Source organism: Hemitrygon akajei, chromosome 6 (genome assembly GCF_048418815.1).
Source record: "Hemitrygon akajei chromosome 6, sHemAka1.3, whole genome shotgun sequence".
Classification (NCBI taxonomy): domain Eukaryota; kingdom Metazoa; phylum Chordata; class Chondrichthyes; order Myliobatiformes; family Dasyatidae; genus Hemitrygon; species Hemitrygon akajei.
The window spans coordinates 158,479,484-158,502,562 of record NC_133129.1 but is presented as its reverse complement, the minus strand read 5'-3'; the positions used below and the strand labels follow the sequence as shown (position 1 = coordinate 158,502,562).

Genomic DNA, 23,079 nt, shown 5'->3' with positions numbered 1-23,079 from the left:
AATTAATAAATATTTAAAAAGCACTTCCAAAAGTCATTCTTAAAGTTAATAATCTGTTTAAATACCCTCACTTGTATCTCTCATTGCCATTCTTGAAAATCTTCTATGTTATGCTGAAGCACTCCCATGTTTTGTTAAAACCGCGTGCAAATCCACTGAGAGTTAATTATAGGTCGTGAACACCAAACCCAGGTTCACACTTCATTGTTGATCTTCATGTTAACTTCATCATTGGAGTCACGATCGACACAGCCTGCAGAACTGTACTGAATTAATGACATGAGATTCGGGATTTCTGCAGTTAAATCACACTTGTGCTGTAATCCCAAAGTTATTCTCAGTTTCAGTCAGTAATGCTAACAAACAGTAGGCTTAATTTTTACTCCTACTGCAACATCATGTGTAAAAAAAAAAGTAAAATGTATTAGTGAGATTAGCTTAAACTGGTTTAAAGATAAATTTAGGACTGAAGTCAGTAATTTTTTCTTCACAAATAAATAGTGGGTGTTTTGACTACAGAAACTGTAGCTGGGAGACAAAGAAGGCCTTCTTCAACACAACAGAACTTCTGGAAAATATATTCTCCTCTCCTGACATGATGTGGTGTATATTTTAAACACAAAGACAACAATAAATGATGAACTACTGTTTTGATGTTCATAATTACCTACTGGGTTAACCAATGGTAGTACCACAGTTGGAGTATTGTGGGCAGCTTTGGGCCCCATGTCTAAGAAAGGATGTGCTGCTATTGAAAAGGTCCAGAGGAGGGTTATGAGAATGATAGCAGGAATGAAAGATCAACATGTGAAAACGATATGGAGAACATATGAACCGCCAAATCCAGCTCATCATTCTCCACAACTTCTACCATCTTCAATGGGACCCTGCCACAAACACATCTTTACTTATCCCTTACTCTTTGCTTTCCACTGGGATCACTCCTTCATGATTCCCTTGTTAATTCTTTCCCACCGTCATCCATCTCTTCAGTAATCCCCCTCCTGGAATTTATCCCTGCAAGCAGATGAAGTGCTACACCTGCTTATTCACCTCCTCCCACACATTCATTCAGGGCCCCAAACAGTCCTACCAGGTCAGGTAACACTTCATCTGCCAATCCATAGGAGTCACCAACTGTATCCAGTGCTCTCAATGCAGCCTCCTTTATCTTGGTAAGACCCAATGTAGTCTTACTAATTCCAATCTCCATTCCCATTCTGACATGACAGTTCATGGCTTCCTCTGTTGCCACAATGAGGTTGGAGGAGCTGCCCCTCATATTCCATCCGGTTAGCCTCTAACCTAATGGCATGAACATCGATTTCTCCAGCTTCCGGTAATTTTATCCCTCCCCCTTCTTTCATCTTTAATCCCCCACTCTGGCCTTCCTCTAACCTCTTCTCACCTGCCTATCACCTATCCCTGGTGCCCCTCCTCCTTCCCTTTCTCCCATGGTCCACTCTCCTCTCCTGTCAGTGTAACTGCATGGCTAAACATCTAAGCAATCACGTTGACAAATTCACTGATACTACAACAGTGGTAGGGCTGATCACTTATCACAATGAGATGGCCTACAGAGAGGAGGTGGAAGAGGTCAAGGCCTGGTACCAGGAAAATAACCTCTTCCTTAATGTCAACAAGAGAAAGAAGATCGACTACAAGAGAACTCACACCACTCACACTCGCCTTTATAGTGGCGGCATAGCGATGGAAAATGGCAGCAGTTTCAATCACCTGAGAATGCATATCACACACTACCTCGCATGGTCCCAGAACACATCCTACACAGTCAAGAAAGCCTATCAATGCCTCTACTGAACAGAGCTGTACTTTAAACATTCATACTCATGTCATTCCAGAAATGCACAGAAGAAAGTATCCTGAGAAACTGCATTGCAGCAGACAGGAAAGCTCTAGAACAGGTAGTCAAAACTGGCACCATCCTATCAGTTATCAAGGACAATATATATAGAGAAAAGTGCTGGAGAAGAGCCAGTAACATCATGAAGGATCCCATGTGCCTTGCTCATTATCTGTTTGTCCCATTCCCATCAGGGAGGAGGCTATGTAGCATCCAAACCAGGACCACCAAACTCAAAAACTGTTACTTTCCCCGTGACGTAAGGCTGATCAACACCTCTACCCAAAAACTCCACCACTACTTTATTATTTCCTGTCAGTCACCTTTTCCGCAGACTAACGTCACTTTATGGACATACAATCAATCTATGTATACAAGCTATCTCATGTAATTAACTTTGTGTTTTCTATTATTATCATGTTCTTTATCTTCTGTGTTTTTTTTTAACTGCATTGGATCTGCAGAATCAACTACATCATTCTCCTTTACACCTGTGTACAGGAAATGACATTAAACAACCTTGAATCTAAACCTCTAGAATCAGATTCCTTTTTCTCCAGCCCTTTACCTTTTTCACTTATCAACTCCCTGCTTCTTATTTCACCTCCTCCTCCCCATCCACCTGCCTTCACCTATCACCTTCCAGTTTGTACTCCCTCCTCTCCCCCCTCCATTTTATCCTGGATTCTTCCCCCTTCCTTTCCAGCCGCGATGAAGGGTCTTGGGCTGAAATGTATACTGTTTATTCATCTCCATAGATGCATCCTGACCTGCTGAGTTCCTCCAGCATTTTCTGTGTGTTGCTCTGGAGTTCCAGCATCTGCAGAATCTCTTGTGTTTAACACATGAGAGCCATTTAATGACTCTAGGCTTGTACTCGCTGGGGTATAAAAATGTGAAGGAAGATCTCATTAAAATCTACTGAGTATTGAAAGGCCCAGATAATGTGGTTGTGGAGAGGATGTTTCTAGTAGTGGGAGAATCTAGGACCAGTGTATACAGACTCAGAATACAAGGGTATCCCGGTAGGACAGAGATGAGGAGGAAGTTCTTTAGTTAGAGCGTGCTGACTCAGTGGAATTCAATGCCACAGATGGCAGTTGGGGCCAAGTCATTGAGTGTATTTAAAGTGGAGGTTGGTAGGTTCTTAATTAGTAAAGGTTACAGGGTGAAGGCAGGAGAATGGGTTGAGAGGGAAACTAATTCAGCAATGTTCGAATGGTGGAGCAGATGCGACAAGACAAATAGCCCAATTCTCCTTCTATGTCTCGAGGTCTTCCACCTGAACTGCCGAAGCCCCGTGAGTATTTATATACTGGTGACACTCTGAGAGCTTTTGACTCCAGACACCCAAAATATACTGCTTGATTTACAGTGTTATGGAATGACTCCCTGAATATACAAATAACCAGAATACAAAGTGACATAGCAGACATGTCATGAACTGTGCAATAAGTGACAAGAGTATGCTTTTAGCGGTATGTTAATTCAGGAGATGTTCACTTACTTGCTTCTCTGATTTCATTATGAAGGTCCAATTTACATACGTGAACATCTATTATCTTTCCTTGTGCAGTTTTAATGGTATAGAATCAGGATGTCTAACACCCAGAGATTTGTTCTGATGGCTTTACAGCATCAGCTGAATTTGATTTTATTTTATTTAGCAGCACAGAACAGGGTAGTCTATTCCAGCCCTTCGAGTCTCACTGCCCCAGCAACCCAGAACAAGCCCGATTAACCCTAAACTAATCTTGGGACAATTTGCAATGACCAGTTAACCTACCCAGTATGTCTTTGGGCTGTGGGAAGAAACTGGATGACCTGGAGAAAACCCAGGCATTCTTCGGGGAGGATATACAAACTCCTTACAGAATGGCACTGGAATTGAACGTCAAACTCCGGAACACCCTGGGCTGTAATGGCATCATACTAACTGCTATGCGTTTTGAATAGATTTAATTACATGAAGACTGGCTGTTATGTTAATATTTGTCTTCCACAATATCATACCATTTGAATCATCCCATCATTGACCAGTATAGATATTAGACTTCCAATCAGCATGTACAAAACAAGAGCATTGAATTCTTATAAGAAACGGATGGAAACATCGATTTTATTATTTTTTAGGTGGTTGTACTGAGTTGTTAACTTACCTATAACTAACCCCTCATACGTAATGCCTTTGCTTGTTCAGTGTCTCCAGCTGAAAGATAAGGATTTCCCAAGCCTTTTGTGTGATTGCATGGCCTTCCGTTTTCCCTAGAGGATTGACACTGCCCTTTAAATGTCTTTTCGGATTGAAAAAGTAACTATGAAGCAATTCTTGTATTGTTATTACATGCAAGAATGCTTTCAGATTGTGCAGGCTATGAATAATCAGCATATAAACTAGGAATTATTTAAACTTTTGCGGCAGAGTTCCACTTGATGAAACAGTGCTACCTAAATATTTTTAAAGTATTGTAAATCTTTACAGTACGTTAACAGAATAACTGGTAGATATAGAGTTCTTGTGACTCCATTAGGCAAACCCTAATGCTCAAATCTTTCAGCTTTTTCATTTTCAATGTTAAGAGGAGGAAGAACTTAAGCAGTTCTGGTGCCCAATGGATTAGCTGTGGCAAATAACACGGTTGCACATATGAGGAATGTAATTAGCTATATTGGAGGAAAAGATGTGTGGATGAAGTGTAGGTTTTGAGGACAATTAAAGAAAAACTGACAACCAATGAGCCTGAATGGCCTGTTTTTGGGCTGGAAATTCTATGTATTAAAATAGATAGGTCTTTCAGAGACAAAGGTTTATATTTGCAATTTTCTCATTAGGTAGACCTATTGAAAATTTAAGATTAAAATTTCCAAATATTTCTGATTAATTAGCTGCCTGTTCTCTCAAATGGTGAGGTGTTTAATGACCTAGCTGCTATTTTTCTCGGTGGTTCCCCAAATTGCATCTTTTTATCTGTAAGCTCGCACTTTATATCAGAATGGGATAAAGATATGTGCAATGCTATGAGCACACCTGCTATTGGGTTGCTCATTCATTGTTGCATACAATACCTGATGTCGATCAGGCCTTGAGGGGGAGTGGGAGCACTTAAAAACTGGCTGAATATTAGTGAAAACCTGGAGTCAGTCTCTTATCTATGGGAATTCTGTGGATGAGTTAATTACTCTTGGTAATTGGTAACAAATTTATTCCTGGCACATGAACCTGCAGTTGATTGTCTTCATCTGTCCAATGTAGAGGAGACAGATGACTGCTCATATGTGAAATAAAACATCAAGGCATTTCGGTTCATGAGAACTGAATGGATAGTTCCCTAAATCACTAAGAAAATCAGACAGATGGACACACACATAAATTTCTATGGGATTTGAGGAAATCCATGTTAGACACTTGAATATGTCTGCATTTGAGCTGGAAGACAAGTATTTATTTTGAGTCAGTATCTCTGATGGGTCAGTTGCTGACTGATCCAGTCAAGTGGGATTGGAGTCTTTATTCCGGGTTTTATATTTTACCCTCCCTATAAACAGCACTGAGGCTCCACAGGGGACCGTATTGGCTCCCTTCCCGTTTACCCTGTATAACTCGGACTTTAGAACACTGAGTCATGTCATCTGCAGAAATACTCTGATGACTCAGCAATAGTTGAGTGTATAAAGGGAGGACGGGAGGATGAATTCAGGGCCCTGGTGGAGGACTTTGTCAAATGGTGCAAGCTGAATTATCTGCAGCTCATCATCATCATCATCATCATCAGTAAGACAAACAAACTAAGCTTGCACTGCTTCCTGTTACTATTGATTGTGAGGATGTGGATATGGGGAGGAACTACAAGTACTGGGGGAGCGGGGTGCACCTGGGTGACAGACTTGAGTGAAGCACCAACACAGGCTGTGCACAAGAAGGGACAGAGTGGCCTCTACTTCCAGAGGAGATGAGGTCTTTTAGAGTGTGCAGGTATCTCCCTCACATGTTCTACCAGTCTGTTGTCACCAGTACAGTCTTCTATATGGTGGTGTGCTGGGGCAATGGCATCAACACGGGTGATGCCAACAGGCTCAATAAGCTGATTAGAAAGGCTGGCTCTGTTTTTGGAGTCGGACTGAACACACTGGAGGTTGTGGTAGAACAAAGGACCCTAAGAAAATCCTGGCAATTCTGGACAATGTTTCTAACCCTCTGCATGCCACCTTTGCTGAACGGAAGAGCACTTTTAGTAATAGACTAAGACAACTGTGCTGTTCCAAAGAGTGATATATGAGGTCATTCTTACCCTCAGCCAATAGGCTCTATAATGTCAACCTATAGCCAGGGAAGTGATGACTCCATCCTGTTAGACTGTTTGAGGTAACTGTTTATTCTTTCTTACCTCTCCTCTAATATTTGTATATCTGTGTACTTGTAATGCTACTGTGATACTGTCATTTCCTTTTGGATCAATCAAGTATCTACCTATCTGCTGGTAATACAAAATAGAAGTCTGGACTGGTCCTTAATAGCAAATTGTATTTGGTAATCAGATGACAATAAAGAGCAAATATTTATTCCGCAGTCGTTGTAATACTGTATTTCTACCTCAGATGAATTAGCCAATTGTCCATTTGAACAATGTTGGTAAAGAATACAGGAAATCAGTTTGAAATAATTAGAAAATACTAAAAACCTCATTTAAAGCACAGGTTTGAAAGTCGGGCTGTTTCTACAGCTGGGATTTACACCAGATTTACAGTACTTTTAAAGGGTAACTTCTAATGGCAAAGAAGAGAGGAAATGAACAAAGGCACTGGTAGATTCCTTAGCATTACTGGGCATCTCAATACAGTTAATGTGGAACTGCCAATCCTAAATATTCTTTTATAGTTGTTCTTCAGGTAATCTGCAATTCAAAAGATACAAAATGAAGTAAAATACAAGAGTCATGAAGAACAAGAAAGGTAGAATAGTTGCATTTATTCTCAATAGATTTGGCTCTTCCAATATTTCTGGTCTATCACCCCTATCCGAGAATAGAGGATCAAGAAAAAATCTTAACCATGTACATTTATACACATGGAATGTGAAAATGCAAACAAGTCACCGTATAGTAGCTTGTTTGCTGTATTGTACACCTGAGGCCGAGAGGAAGGTGCAGTGTTGGAGCTTTACCTCCATAACAAATGAGTTCACCAGATACTTTGTGCAGGTCTGTTAACATCTTGACCTTGGCCCAATGTTGACGTTTAATTAAATAGACAGGGCTTCCATATTCTAAGATTATTCGCTTAAATGTTTAATAGACAAAAAAAAGCCAGTTTGGATGAACACAGGACAAATACTGAACGTCAACATAATAAACCTTAATTAGATATACTGTCGAATTATCACGGCACCAACATTGGCTTTATCAGACAAACACTGTAACGATCTACAGCATATGTCCACTTGGTCCTATTTTGCAAGAGATTCATAATCCCAACTCCAAGCAAAAAAAAAATTCAAATCAAAGAGTTAAACCACAGGGATCATGTTGCTCACCTCCACCTCCACCCCACTGCAACATCTCCAATAAAATTCAGTTTTGATCTCAGTTTACTGTGAGGACTGGCTGATTAATGACAACATCTATTTCAAAGAACAACATTGTTTTTCATCAGATTCCCCTGTTGAACATTGCATAATTCTATCTTCATTCTGAGTCTTTGAACCAAAGAAGGAAAATTAATAGATGTATTTGTTTATTACATCGTAGGCATTTGAAACCTGCTAGGAAATGCTAACAGTTCTGTGCTAACACTTATCATTGTAAGTGTTAAGGAATTTTGGACTTCCATGTGCAAATTGAAATCCTTATGCTGCTGCATAGATTCCTTCAGCAATTTTCTGACCATGGTCATGGAGTACCATGGTCACATACGAGTTAGTAAGTATATCAGCAGCGAGCACAAGCAATTCGCAGCTGACAACATGTTCAGGATATTTAGATCTCTGAATGACGTGCTTATGATATACATTGAGATAGATATGTCCTCACAATAAGGAACATTATGAAATTATGTAACATTTTCTAAGTTCATGCAATCAAGATAAAAAATAAAAGTAAATCTAATTTATGCTATCAGATACAAGAGATGTCAGGAAATAATGGTAGAAAACATAGAACTGTGAAGAGTGTTGAATGAGTATGTGTGGCATACATACAGCATACATGGGCAGAAATGCACAGTGTAGCTGTACATAGAACATAGAACAGTACAGTTGACCCTTTGGCCCACCATGTTGTGCCTACACTTTAATCTACTCCAAGATCAATCTAAACCTTCCTTCCCACATAGTCCTCCATTCTTCTTTCATCCATGTGCCTATCTAAGAGTCTTAAATGTCTCTATCTGCCTCCACCAATATACCTGGCCCCTTGGTATGAACATCGAATTCTCCAATTTCCGGTAATTCCCTCCCTCTCCCTTCCCCCATCCCACTTTCACTCTGCCTCCTCTTCTAGCTGCCTATCACCTCTCTCATGATTCTGCCTTCTTCTACTACCCATAGTACTTTCCCCTTAGATTCCTTCTTCACCTCTCCTGCCTATCCCCTCCCCCACCCCTTGATCTTTCCTCTGATTGGTTTTCCACCCACCCACACCTTCTTTATGGGGCCCCTACCTCCTTCTACTTCAGTCCTGACAAAGGGTCTCAGCCCAAAACGTTGACTGCTCGTTTCAACGGATGCTGCCCAACCTGCTGAGTTCATCCAGCTTGTTTGTATGTGTTGATGTTACCTGGCAGTATGATCCATGCTCCTACCCCTCTCTGACTGAAAAAAAAACGGCCTCTGAAATCCTCCCTATAATTTCCTCAAAACACCTTAAGTTATGATGTGCAAAATAGCAATAAATCAGTGTTTTTTTTAATATAAGCTGATTTTTACACCAATAAATCAGTGAAGAAGAGTAACTGGTAACATATGAATATACAAATTAGGTCACTGCCCTTCAAAACTCCTCTGTACCTTATTGAGATTGTGGTTGATCCATTTCCACAGTCTCGTTCATCTGCAGAAACCTTTCATCCTTTTTCAGACTCAAAGTGAGATGCCTAAGAATAAAATTTAAACAGACATTGAAGACTCTAAGTGGGACAGAGAAGTTGCATCCAGAAAATTGAACAACAAATAAGGTGGTGAGGACATCACAGCTTTAAACTTTCAAATAGTAAACTTGGAGATTTTATCCTAAGCAAGGGCGATCATTTATGTCATGACTTCCCAGGTGGAGCAAGTGAAAGAAAAGTCTGAGAAATACTCAAAAAACATTTGGTTGCTGAAGTGGAAAGGCTTTTAAAATCACCCTGGCACTTGAGCAAAGGCAAATAAATTTTGGCATCAGTAATTATAAGATGAAAAAGAAGTTAGTGTTTAAAAAGTGCACTGGAGCTCAAAACTGAATTATGAATGTTTAAGTGATGATTCAGTTGATTTACTTCATGTCTGAAGCCTAACAGGGGGAGTGTCAGATAAGCTGTCGGTTCCTTATGTTTTCCCAGTTTTGCATCAGAAGTGGTTGTAATGAGCTGGATTAATCAGTCCCAAACTATTTGAGTGTCCAGGAGATGTGAGGATAAGTGCACACGCACAACTAAGTCTAATTTATTACCAGCAAATGGAAAGCACAAATAAACCAAACAAAGTACTATGTAGCAAAGTACAAAGATTGCTACCAAAGTTCTGGGTCTTACAATTCTCAGTCACCATTTGATTGTTGCTGTTGTTGGGGGAACTCCAAATTCCGACTCACTCGTGAAACCACCCCCTGGTCAAAGGCACCGATTATGATTTCCTGCCCTCGGTTGAAGTCTGACGAAATCAGAAACAGCACCCCAATAAACACAAGTTTTACAAGTGCAGAGCGATCCAGAAACAGCGAAACACTTTGTTCTTTTGTTTCAACACAGCCTGTCTTTTTTTTCAAACGCACCCTGTATCCAGTAACACAGTGTTCAGCATATCCACATAAATCAGTTAGCCACTACCCGTTATGTTGGAGCACACAACATTCCTTTGGATTTACAAAAAAACATAAGCCCAAATACAAGCAACACACACAAAATGCTGGAGGAACTCAGCAGGCTCGACAGCAGCTGTGTTCTGCTGAAGGGTCTCGGCCTGAAACATCGACTGTACTTTTTTTCCATAGATACTGTCCAGCCTGCTGAGTTCCTCCAGCATTTGTGTTTGTTGCTTGGATTTCCAGCATCTGCAGATGTTCTCTTGTCTTTAAGCCCAAATGCAGACAGACAGTAAGAAATAATCTATCAACACAGCTCTCAAAGTGACCAACAGACATTGTGTCATTAACAGACCTACAGTGTTTACTTTGTACAGACGCTCCACATGCTGTGAGCTTAGAAAGCATTAAATTGTCATTTATCCTCCAGAGATTCATCCAATGTTTTACCATATTTAATAGAATACATCCACCCCTTGAATGTCTGACAGTTGAAAGACTCATTGAACTCCTCATTCTGCTTAAAATGAAGAATATATATTAATATCCCTCAGACGATTAAAACTAATATTATCATGATTATTAAAATATGAAAAGTATACATATTCAAGGAGTAACCTCAACATTCACATTAAAATATGTGTCCTCATCTTATTGACAGCCCAAACAGAATGTGTAAGATTTACAAACACTACACTGTAATCAGATATGCAAGAGTCAAATTACAATCAATTTGGCACTTCAAATGTTTCACAGTAAAAAGTCACATGAGGCCAGTCACTCGAGGTTCAAAAAATTCCCTCACATTTATAGGCCCCCAAATAGCACATATCACACAATGTACCTCTTTTCCTGAAACAATAAAATAATCTCCACAAATCATAGTGTAATCAATGGCTTGTCGGGTCTCAAGAGAAGTCCCACATCCAACAAAACACAAGACAACCATTAAAACTACAGAAAGAAACATTCTGGCAGGAACCTTTAAAAACAAAAATGGAGTGATACAGTAGTTAGAAAAGTTTTCATTCTCCCTTAGTCAGTTTAACCTTATCCACACACATAGAACGAGCCTGTCTTCACATCATCACCCTTGTCCATTGGCTATAAACTCACCTTCCACTGTAGGGGAAGACAGGTATGTCTCAAACACTTTACCTCCTTGCAGAACTTTATCAGCACATTCAGTTATGCCATCAGGAACAAGAGAAATATATTGTCCTGTTATTAACAAAAAAAAAAGTGCCTCCTTTCAAGAGGTAGTTATTCAAATTATACAAAGCCCAGGAAGGACAGTTAACCCTCCAGATAAAGTTTGGACAGGAATAAGTAAACAATTTTTCTGTTTTAATAGGCCATTCCTTTAGCCAATCAGGCCACTGGCTTGAGGATAATAGAGGACATGGAAGACCCACCATACACCATTAGAGGCAGCCTACTCTGTACCCTGGAACCCAAAATGTGCGAACCATTATCAGATTGAATTTCAAGGGGATCACCATAGGCAGTAAAGAGATGTTCTAATCCCCAAAGGGTACCATCCTGATTAGCTTGAACAGTAGGGATTGTCATCAAAAGAGCAGAACAAATGTCCACCATAGTGAGGAGGTACTGGAATTGCTTCTGTAAAGGAAAGGGAAGAACAAATTTGTATTTGCCAAATCGGTGAGGAGCTCGCCCACAGCAAATGGCAGACAAGGGTTGTTTTAAAAGCTGTCAGTCCTTAAATTTCTAAACATAGCCCACAATTCCCTACTGCTGTATGAGCTATATCAATGGGAAGGAATAATCACAGCTACCTGGACCACTCTGTGGTACCCTGTATCCCCAAATGACCAGGAAACTCATGGGTCCACTGAGCAAGTAGCAATAATGGAGGCTGAGGGATACATGTCACCATATCAACATAAGCAAGTTAAATATTGTCATCGGTGAATCATCTTTCAAATAGTGTTGACATGGTAAACTGTCATTGTAACATACAATGACCAGTTCCAAAAGTTCCTCCATAACTCTTCCCCGTAAGGGACATCCCATAACAGCATAAGACTGTTGAGTCCACCAGGGCAAGCAGATAGCAATTTGAATTGCAGCAGTCTAAGAATCAGTGTAAATAGGAGCTTCTTTGGTTTCATGTATGACAGTATGCACTAACTGCTCTGCATATTGACTCAATCCATCAAAGCTTTCCGTCTTCAAAACTTGTCGGATGAGAGGGTTAAAGACAGAAGCCTTCCAACCATTCTTCCACACAACATCCTGTTGATGATTGAACTATATTGTGCACACCGTACCTTATGGGTGAGCCTGTCAGAGAGTACCCATCCCATAATAGCAAGGTCAGGGCAGAGAGAGATGAGGAAATCTCCCATCTGTGTTTTAGTCTCTATTAAAGCCCTTGTAGCAGGCAAGAAGTTGTTTCTCAAACCCAGAGTATCTGGTCACAGCATCAGGAAACTTTCGGGACTAGAAACCCAGAGGCATATTATTTCATCCATACTTCTGCCACAGGCTCCAGACAGCCACATAATCTTTAACAGAAATTTGCAGTTCAAGAGGGAGTCCAGTCACAAACAAGGGAAAATCTGCAGATGCTGGAAATCAAAGAAACATGCACAAAATGCCGGTGGAACTCAGTAGGCCGGGCAGCATCTATGGAAAAGAGTACAGACAACTGTTTCATAGATGCTGAGTTCCTCCGGCATTTTGTGTGTGTTAGTTCAAAGGGAAGGCCCTCTTGATGAAGGGATAGGGATGAGGCCGCAACAAAGCCTCCTTTGCAGTCTCAAATGCGGATTGTTGCTCAGGGCCCCATACAAAACCTAATTTATTTTTGGTCACAGCATACCAGGGTTGGAGGCACATAGTCAAATGGGGTATGCGATGCTGCCTATGTACCAAAAGGCAAACAACGCATTGGGCTTCTTGTTTTGTCGTAGTAGGTGCTATAACCATATAACCATATAACAATTACAGCATGGAAACAGGCCAGCTCGGCCCTTCTAGTCCGTGCTGAATGCTTACTCCCACCTAGTCCCACTGACCCGCACTCAGCCCATAACCCTCCATTCCTTTTCTGTCCATATACCTATCCAATTTTACTTTAAATGACAATACCGAACCTGCCTCTACCACTTCTACTGGAAGCTCGTTCCACACAGCTACCACTCTCTGAGTAAAGAAATTTCCTCTCGTGTTACCCTTAAACTTTTGCCCCCTAACTCTCAACTCATGTCCTCTTGTTTGAATCTCCCCTACTCTCAATGGAAAAAGCCTATCCATGTCAACTCTATCTATCCCCCTCATAATTTTAAATACCTCTATCAAGTCCCCCCTCAACCTTCTACGCTTCAAAGAATAAAGACCTAACTTGTTCAAACTTTCCCTGTAACTTAGGCATATGTAGGATCTTATTTCCAAATTTCTCAGGAATTATCCTATTGCCCTTAGTCCATTGTATTCCCAGAAAATGAACATTTGTAGCTGGGCATCATACTTATCAGGATTAATTTCCCATCCCCTCGATTGCATGTGATCAATCAAAGTATTAAGGGCTTCAGAAACCCCCTCTTCAGAGGATCCCTACTATAGCACATCATCTATATAGTGAGCTACTTTAATGCTGGGGATAGGACACATTCAGGTAAATCCAGGCGACCACACTATGGCAATTAGTAGGACTATGGACATATCCCTGTGGAAACTGTGTCACTGGCATACTGAAAGCCATTGCACGTGAAAGCAAACTTAACCTGGGACTGCTCAGCAATAAGGGTGAAGAAAAGATTAGTCAAATCTTTAAGAGCACAATAACCGTCAGTCTCGGAAGAACAGTCCTCAGTCGGGGTCACAATGTCTAGAACAGCTGTGGCCTGCAGAGGGGCAAACTGATTTGACTAGCGGTATTCAATGGTCATGTGCACTGAATCATCAGGTTTCTGAATTGTCCAAACAGGGTTATTACAAGGGCATGAGGCTGAATAAAGAATCCCAGGTTTCAAGGGCACTCGGCTGTTTTAGCAATTTCCTTATGCCCTCCTGGGATAAAATATAGATTAGCAACTATTATTTGCAAAGGAAAGGGTATAAAGTCAGGTTCCCATTGTGCTTTTCCACACAGACTAGACACCTTTCGAATAGCAAAAGCAAATTTGCCAAAGGGTGTTGTGATAAAAGCTCTCATTTACACATCAATTCTCAAGATGTTTGAAGGTACCTGGGAGATGAGCACAAGGTAGGACCGAGGAGGCCCTCGCCAATAGTGAAACAAACCTTCGTTTGTACAGCCCCCATATCCCTAAATACAAACTAGCTCTCCTGAGTATAAATCCGGATTGCCATGAAATAAGGTAATATGAGCCCCAGTATCCACCACGGAGATTCACCGCTGCTTGGTACCTGGTAACCACCAAAGGATATGGCCTCACGTTTCCCTCTGGAATGCTGGAAATATGAGTTGCCAGAGCAAGAGTGGAGGTGCCGGTGCACTGGTCATACCCCCAAGGCGATGGGCTGAGTAACCCACCATCCAGGGTCCAATTCACCCAAATTGGGATATAACCGGTGAACGCCCTTCTTGGGATGAACATTATAGTCGAATGCAACCCACCTGGGTCACAGTGCTCAAGGTGTAACATATAAAGAACACAAGAAGGTACATGGTCAATTTTTTTCCTTCTCCAGTCCTGCCTCAGGAGGGACAGACACATTTCCTTTCTACTGAGGTGGGAAGAGGGCTCTTTGATACCGACTGTTGGGGCACAGTCGTCTGCAGCTTTGGAATATTCCCAGCTCTATACATAAGGCGCTCAGAATTCTTCCGCTTCCGCCGGATTTAAAAACAGTATTAACCTGGACCCATTTCCACTCTATGTCTGACCCTTCAAGCTGGGTCAATAGACTCCTATTTGCAACAGTCTGACCCTCAGCTGGCCCTAACAGAGCCAGCAAGATACCGCTCCATTGTGAGGGCCCCCATTTCTTCAATCGGAAGTCCATACCAAGGGAAAGGGGACAGCCTCAGGGCCGTTAAACGCATTATTATTATAAATGACAGATTGTGTTGCCATATCATGAAGTTGTAGCCTTGGAGATGGGGAGCGGGGCGTGGTATTCCAGAGATGAGGAGCCACATCCCAATCCAGAGGGGCAGGGTAGCAAGCACGGACAGCGTCTATGACCATTGCCTGTAGGGAGCGTTCAGTTCTGTGCATAAACCCAACCAGCCTGCAATTCAGCCAGGACCAATGGGTCCGTCATTTATGACCCTAACTGAACCAATTCCTGCACATTAAGTCAGTTGTGAGGCCCGAAAATCCTTCAGGTGGGTGAGCCGACCAGGCGAGGATTCCCCTGGCCGTTGATGCAGCTTTGGGCTAAATCCTATAATTCGGTGTTCGTCCAATTACAGATCGTGGTCCCAGTGCTGGTAGGGACCGCCGCTGCAGCTTGATTTTATTCATCAACATGCCTGCGTTCCTCTTTAACATTTACATGTCTGAGGGCGCATGCTTTGATTATATTATTCCTGTTCCCTGCCCCGCCTACGGTGTTTCCTTTTAAAGTATGTTCTGAGAACTTTGCGCTCCAGTCACTTGTTTTCCTCAGAGGGTTTAGCTGTTTGGATACTCATATGCCACAATGCAGACATAAAAGTCCACCGTACTTGAGGCAAAGAATCCACCTTGGAGGGAAAATCAATATACTTAAGGTACTGTGATTCTACATACATTGTCCTTAACATCAGACAATTCAGCAAATACCTTCTCCGAACATCTCAGAACTTTAGCCAATAACCCAAACCCTCAGAAGCATCCGTCCATCCAGACACTTGATAGGTCTCAACTACAGTATCGCTTGGCTTGCTTGTCCACCTCCACATTTTCCTGCAACCTATTCGCAGCGCCAGAGAACTTATTTAAATCTTACATCCGTCCCACAAGGTGAGACAGTAAAAAATCTTTGCCTTATGACTCTGTTGCAATGTACAGACATGTGTATTTAAAAGTCAAATAGCTTGTAGAAACAAAAAACTGTCCCTTAGCCTGTTGGTCCTTGCTTTAATGCTGCGGTTGCATTTGCCACATGGAAGCAGCTGAAACAGTTTATGGTTGGGGTGACTGGTGTTCTCCGATTATCTTCCAGGCCTTCTTTATGCACCTGCTGCTATAAATGTCCTCAGTGGAGGGTAGTTCACATCCACAGATGCACTGAGCGGTCCGTACCACTCTCTGCAGTGCCTAGTGATGAAGGTTGTTGCAGTTCCTGTACCAGGCGGTGATACAGCCAGCCAGGATGCTCTCAGTGGTGCCCCTGTAGAAGGTGTAACCCTCAGGCTCACCCAGCTCGTGTTCGTCTAGGGGAAAACATCCTTTGGCCCCGCCACACTGAGCAATCACGTTTGTGTGGATGCTGTGTAATGTACCGCCCAGTTACAAATCCACAACACAAAATATCAGACAGTACATCATATGCAATTAAATGATTGAACTTTATGAATCTTAATGTGAATATAGGGTTAGTAATGAAAATTTTAAAAAGGGCCCAATTCAAGGAAAAGGCTAAAGTGCACGTTAGAGCTCACTCAGTCGCCATTCTTCCACCATCAATCTCCGAGCATCGCCGACCTTTGGACCCTCAGATCCCAGTCCACTCCATCTGGTGGTCTACCCGCTCTCTCCACTCATGTCTTCCCTCTTCAGCTCTCCTCGCAAAGACCGCAAAAAACCTTCCAGATTCACAAGACGGAGCAAAAATCTCTGATTGGCTAACATGCATACCACAGTCCGGTTTTCTTCAGACATAACCCAGATATTGCTGCTACAGAGAAACCATTACCTCGACAGTGAACATTACAGAGAAGCCATTACTTTAGCAGTGAATCCTTACAGCATGTTACAACGGTCTTGAGCATTTTGGGGCCCATGTCGCACTAAGATGGAATAGATGGGGTTGTGCTTTTATTTTGCCACAAAGCCGGTGTGTACAGTCCAGGTGAGATCATCGGTGATGTGTGTACTGAGGAACTTGAAACTACTCACTCTGTCAACTGCAGGCTGTCACCATTCCTCCTGTAATCCAAAATCGGCTCTTTTGTTTTTTGGACATTGAGGGAGAGGTTGTTATTCTGGCACCACTGTGTCAGCGTGTCAACCTCTTCTCTGTAGGCTGTCTCATTACCACTAGAAATATGGCTGGTCAAAGTCGTGCCATCTGTGAATTTGATCAGCACATTGGAGCTGTGTGTGGCAGTACAGTCGTGGGTGTAAAGGGAATAGAGAAGGAGACTCAGAACACAGTCCTGGGGGGGGGGGACACACCTGTGTTGAGGGTCAGAGGGACAGAGGAGAGGGAGTCCATCCTTACCACCTGTTAGCAATCAGATAAGTAGTCTAAGATCGGGCTGCACAAGGTGGGGTGCAGGCTGATGTCTCTGAGCTTCCTGTCAGGTCTGGAGGGAATTATAGTGTTAAATACTGAACTGAAGTCCAGGAACAGTGTTCTAATGTATGCATTACTCTTCACCAGGTGAGTGAGGACGGTGTGTAGTGCTGTGGTTATGGCGTCATTGGTAGACCGGTTCCATCAGTAGGCAAATTGTAGGGGGTCCAGTGTGGGTGGTAGCATGCTGGAGATATAATTTTTAACCAGCCTCTCAAAGCAGTTGCTTATAATTGTTACAGGCTGGATGAATCAGTTCCAAGCAGTTTCAGTTGTAGTAATAAGCATACAAGCACAACAAAGTAACTTAAGCCTAATTTATTATTATGAGATAGAAAGCACAAATAAATCAGGGTTCACAATTCTCAGTCGTCAATTGATTGTTGCTGTTTTTGGGGGAACTCGGAATTTCAACCCACTCATGAAACCACAGGCACCGATCGCAATTGCCAACCCTCAGTTGAATTCCAATGAAATCATGGAAGGTATCCCAATAAATATGAGGTTTACAAGCACAGAGCGATCCAGAAACAGACACTGTGCTCTTTTGTCTCAACACAGCCTTTTTTTTTTCAAACACACCCTGTGTCCATTAACACAGTGTTCACAAAATCCACACAAATCAATTAGACATTGCAACACATTCTTTAGATTTACAAAAGAACATTAATGTTTACACATAAGTGATAAGCCCAAATGCAGACAAGCACTAAGAAAATATCCATCAATCCAGCACTCAAAGTACCCAGCACACATTTAGTCATTAACAGAACTATAGTGTTTAACTTGGACAGACATTCTACATGTTGCGAGTCCAGAAAGAGCTAAATTGTTATTTAGCCCTCAAGCCATTCATCCAATGCTTTACAAAATATAATATAACATAATGGTGAATGCTAGAGGGCTGTGATGTTTGAGATTTAGCACAGTACATTAAAATACTACATTTTCTTTTACAGATGTGTATATGTATCCAGCTGAGATGATGGTGATGAATCATTTTCCATATTGATCGATGTTAGAAATCATGAAGAGTTTTAATTCATAAAACCTCCGGTCCTCAGTAAAATGAAACTAACATTTCAAAAATTCAGCAGTAGCAAGTGGTAATTTGGCAGTCTGTGGGATCCAAGAGATGATGTGGGAAATGCATTGTTTTTATAACATCCAGCAATGGTAAATATGTGAAGAAAGCTAACTGTGTAATATATGAACATGTAAACCAGGTGACTCCAAGTTCAATGTAAATTTATTATCAAAGTATGTAAATGTTACAATATAGCTTAACATTCATTTTCTTGTAAGCATTTACAGAAAAAAAATACAATAGATTTTCAGGAAAACTAAAGATAAAAACTGACAAACAACATGTGCAGAAGAACACAAGCTGTGAAAAAAAATACTGAGAACAAGAGTTGTAAAGAGTTCTTGAAAGTAAGTCTGTGGGCCAAAGTAACAGTTCAGACTAATGGTGATTGAAATTATCCGTGCTGGTTCAAAATCATGACAGTTGGTACTGTTATATTTTATAACTCCAAAAACTAATCGAAAATAAAACATGGGAGAAGGGAAAATGTGTCCACTTCATTTGACTTTAGTAAGGCAATCACATATGACGTGGTGGCAAATGGCACATGCCATTCACATACTTTCACATGTAATTCATAATGAATTACATAAACAACAAATAATGCTGAATCAAACAATATATTTACAATGTAACTCAAATATAACTGAAATATTAAATACACAACACTCCTCCCTCCTTAGCTATAAACTCCAACTCAATATAGAATGCACCTCAACTTACATAATATACAGTATGTATGACAAGGTCTTTCCTGACAAGGGCGGGGGGGGTGGGCTCACTCTGCTTGGCAGGAGAGACCTGTGGCTGTGAAACAATCTAAGGTTCTGGAGCGTGATCCATGCTGTCCATGGATCCATAGTCATTGACTCTGGGACTGCAGGAGGTGGTTCTGAGAACTCCAGACATGTCTTCTCTAATAATTGATTCTGCTGTCCTCATCTGATCAATGCTCTGCCTCCAGATGACATCAGATGCAAACTCCACTCTGTAGGAGAGTGGTCCAGTTCTGTGCCTAATTTTTTCCAGGTACCCACTTTTGACCAGCTCTGTAGTCCCTCGCCAGGGCTGCTTGTTTAGGACTGAAATATTGAACCTCTTTTTTTGAGGAGCCCTCAGTTTGTCTCGGCTGTTTGTCCTGCCTATTCCCTCTGAGATTGGGCTTGAGAAGATCCAAGCAGGAGCTCAAGGGATGACACAGGAACAGCATAGCTGGTGAGGCATTAGTTGTGGAGTGAGCTGCACTGCAATATGCAAGGAGGAGCTTCTGATTCAGTGTGGTATGTTCTGCTGATATTGCTCACAGTCAGTTCTGTAGACACTGGACAAACCTTTCTGCCAAGCCATTTGTAGCTAGGTGGTACAGTGTAGATGCAATATGTCTTCGTCCCTTTATTTCCAGGAATGATTGAAACAGTTCTGCAATAAACTGGTCCATTGTCACTGATAAGATGTCCTGAAACATTACTCCTCGAGTAGAGGTTTCTCAACACAGCAACAGTGTGCAAGGCTGTAATGGAGGCTATTGGGCACACTTCTGGACACTTTGTAGATGCATCCACTGCTATCAAGAAATTTGTACCCATGAATGGTCTCACAACATCCACATGATTCCTCTGCCGATAGTGCAAGCCATTCCCAGGAATGGAGAAACGCTACTCTTGGGGTCTTCAAGATGTGTTGACAACCCAAACAGTGCATCGCAAGCTGCTTGATCCGCTGATCTATCCCAGGACACCAGACAAACCTTCAAGCCAATACTGTCATTTTGACCAGCATGTACCTCCTCCTACACTTTAGCTCTCAGCTTGGATGGTATAACAACTTTAAATCCCCACATAAGGCAACCTTCATCAAGGGCAAGTTCATCCCAGCTCTGGGAAAAATGGAGGAACTGGTATTTCTGCTGCTCATTCCAGTCATGTTGGGTAGCCATGTAGACCTAAGGCAGTGTGGGGACTTTTCTTGTTTCCCTTTAGATCATCTTTGCTGAAATAGGGATTCGCTTATTTTGCTTTAGGGAGAATACATCAAGAGGAGTGTCCTTTTTTGTAAATTCTTCAGGTATTTCCTTTTCTAAAGATAAATGAAACAATGTCAGCATTTCCATGATTAGTTGCCCTCTTGAATTCGATCTTGTATTTCTGTCCTCCAAGAAACAGAGCCCATCTCTGCATTCATGCTGCTGCTGTTAGTGGAGCATCCTTCCATGGATTGGAAATGGATACAAATGGTGATGATTAGGAATAAGGGTAAACTCTATCCCATACAAGTACTGTTTGAAACATTTTATGCCCTAAACCAGATTTAAGACCTCTCATAATGTGTGAGTACAGTGTCTGATGCCTCCATTTCCTTTATGTTTTGGAAAGGCACCTCACACAGCTTTGTCCATTGCCCTTTTCTTCCCGACCAGTAGTAATGAATTCAAGGGGTGGAGTGCAGTAGGCAGGTTTGGCAAGAACCTGTTATAGTAATTGACAAATCCTAAAAAGGACTGCAATTTTGACATGCCTTTTGGCCTTGGGGCATCTACCACTGCTTGAATTTTCTCAGCATACTCGTGTATATCTTGAGTGCCAAGGGTGTGACCACAGTAAGTGATGCTTGGAAATAATTCCATGCAATCTAGCTCACTGGCTAGTTGTCACAGATGGTATACGGAACACAATGAGCTTTGAAAAACTTGAGTGTGGTATTTTCATTTGATATGTTTGAGTTTTCCAGTGCCATCATTGAACACTGCTGTGGCATCATCCAGTACCTTTCTTAATTCACTTTCAGTTAACTCTATTGCAGGGGATGTGGCATGTAAATAGTTGATGGATCTCCATTCAAGTTGTAGTTGTCTCAGCCAGTCATACCACATTCAAGCCCAATGTGGTGGCTGTATTTCACTGTTACAAATTTCATTTCCACAAGAGTTATCTTTTCTCCAGTTTAAGTTCTTAGTTGGATATCTGCAGGCTTGTGGTGCACCTGTGTTGATGGTGATTGTGGAGGAGATGTTGTTGCCAGTCCATATATTGACTGGGGTCTGCATGTGAGGGAATCCAAGAACTATTTACACATGGAGGTATCGAGGCCTAGGTCTTGGAGCTTTGTGATGAGTTTTTAGGGGATGATAGTGTTTTATGCTAACCTGTAGTCAATGAAAAGCATCCTGAGATATGCAGCTGTATTGTCCAGGTGTTCGAGACCTGAGTGAAATGCCAATGAAATGACATCTGTTGTTGAGTTGCTATGATGTTAGGAAAATTGGAGTGGATTCAGGTCACTCCTCAGGCAGGTGTTGATATACATTTTGAACCTCTTGAAGTACCTCATTGCAATGGGTGTACGTAAATGCTACTGGACAATAGTCATTGAAGCAGGTTACCATGCTCTTCTTAGATAGCTCAGTGCTGAAGCGAAAGGTTGCAGATGTCCATAAATTCTCTAGTCAAGATGGCAATTGTTTAGCTGCTCCGAACTTTTGTTCCGTTACTGTCGCTATCTTTGCACTAAATGTCTCCATTTTTTAAACCTTAGTTAGGAATTTCTTCGGTATCTCTTACTTGCCTATGAACATATCTAACTTACAATGTCTAGCAAGAGTTCTAAATCCGGAAGAAAGGAAGTTCCGGCTCTTTCAGACGAGACCCTGGCTGCGCTCGGAAAGCTCCGAGACGAAATTTTAAAGGAATTTAAAACCGCTTTCAAACAGTTGGAAGACAAACTGGATCGGATCAACGATAAAGTGGACAAGCATGCCGAACACCTATCTCGCATCGATTCAACTTCTGAAGATTTAGAAAGTCATGTTCGATACTTGGAGACTCTCTGTTCCAGCTTAGAGGAAAAATGTAACAAACTCCTTTCCAAAATGGTGGATCTCGAAAATCGCAGCAGACGCTGCAATCTTAGAATTCTTGGATTGCCAGAAGCGACCGAACATGGACCAACCGTGAAGTTTTTCACCAAGTTTCTCTGTGAGATATTCGGGAAAGATTTGCTTCCGAACCCGCCTGAGCTCAAACGGGCACGCAGAGTCTATGTTCCTCCCAGAATTCTGGGCTCCTGTCCGCGACCAGTAATCTTGTGCTTCCATCAATACCAGGTAAAACACAGTCTGATTGTAGAGGCATGTCGCAGGGGGTCTTTTACTTTCCAGGATACAACCATTCGCTTTGTGGAAGATTTTGCACCCCAGACCTTAAAGATGCACGCTGAGTTTAAAGGTGCAATGAAAGTGCTTTTTGAACGTGGTTTCAAACCCTCTCTTCGTACTCCTGCCGATCTACGAATCAAGCTTAATACTGGAAAATACAAGTGGTTCAAATCAGTGAAGGAAGCTGAAGCATTTGTGGCAAGTCTTCCGGCTATCCAGCCATCTTCAGAATCTGATCGGACCTCCTAAAATGGTGGATAAGTACTCCTCGTAGTAAAATTACTTTTTCTGGACTCAGACTTTACTTGAATCACTCAGACATTATTCATTGAAACTCTAAGGGCTGTTGACAATCTCTCCTGGGATTTGGTGTGTGTGTAATCTATTTTTATTCTTGTATAACTTTATCTACAGAGTTCTACAACTGACTCTAACTTGTTTTGGAGGTTCAAAGTCTTTAGTCAAGGCCTCCCTGTTTGTTGGTTCACAGTTTAATTGCTGATTTATTTTTTCCTTTTTTAATATTTATTTATTTATTTATTTA

The 23,079-nt window shown here is 41.6% G+C and overlaps 1 protein-coding gene across 14 annotated transcripts in view; it reads left to right on the top strand.

Moving 5' to 3' along the window:
* LOC140729646 (leucine-rich repeat-containing protein 4C-like) overlaps positions 1 to 23,079 on the top strand; it is a 1,048,826-nt gene that overhangs the window by 868,466 nt on the left and 157,281 nt on the right. Inside the window, exon 9 of one of the 14 annotated variants that reach the window (XR_012099387.1) lies at positions 18,258 to 18,354. The exons of the other annotated variants lie outside the window; for them this stretch is intronic. The gene's annotated coding sequence lies outside the window, so the exon portion shown is untranslated. Of the gene's footprint in view, positions 1 to 18,257; positions 18,355 to 23,079 lie in introns of those variants that run through there. 14 annotated transcript variants of the gene reach the window in all.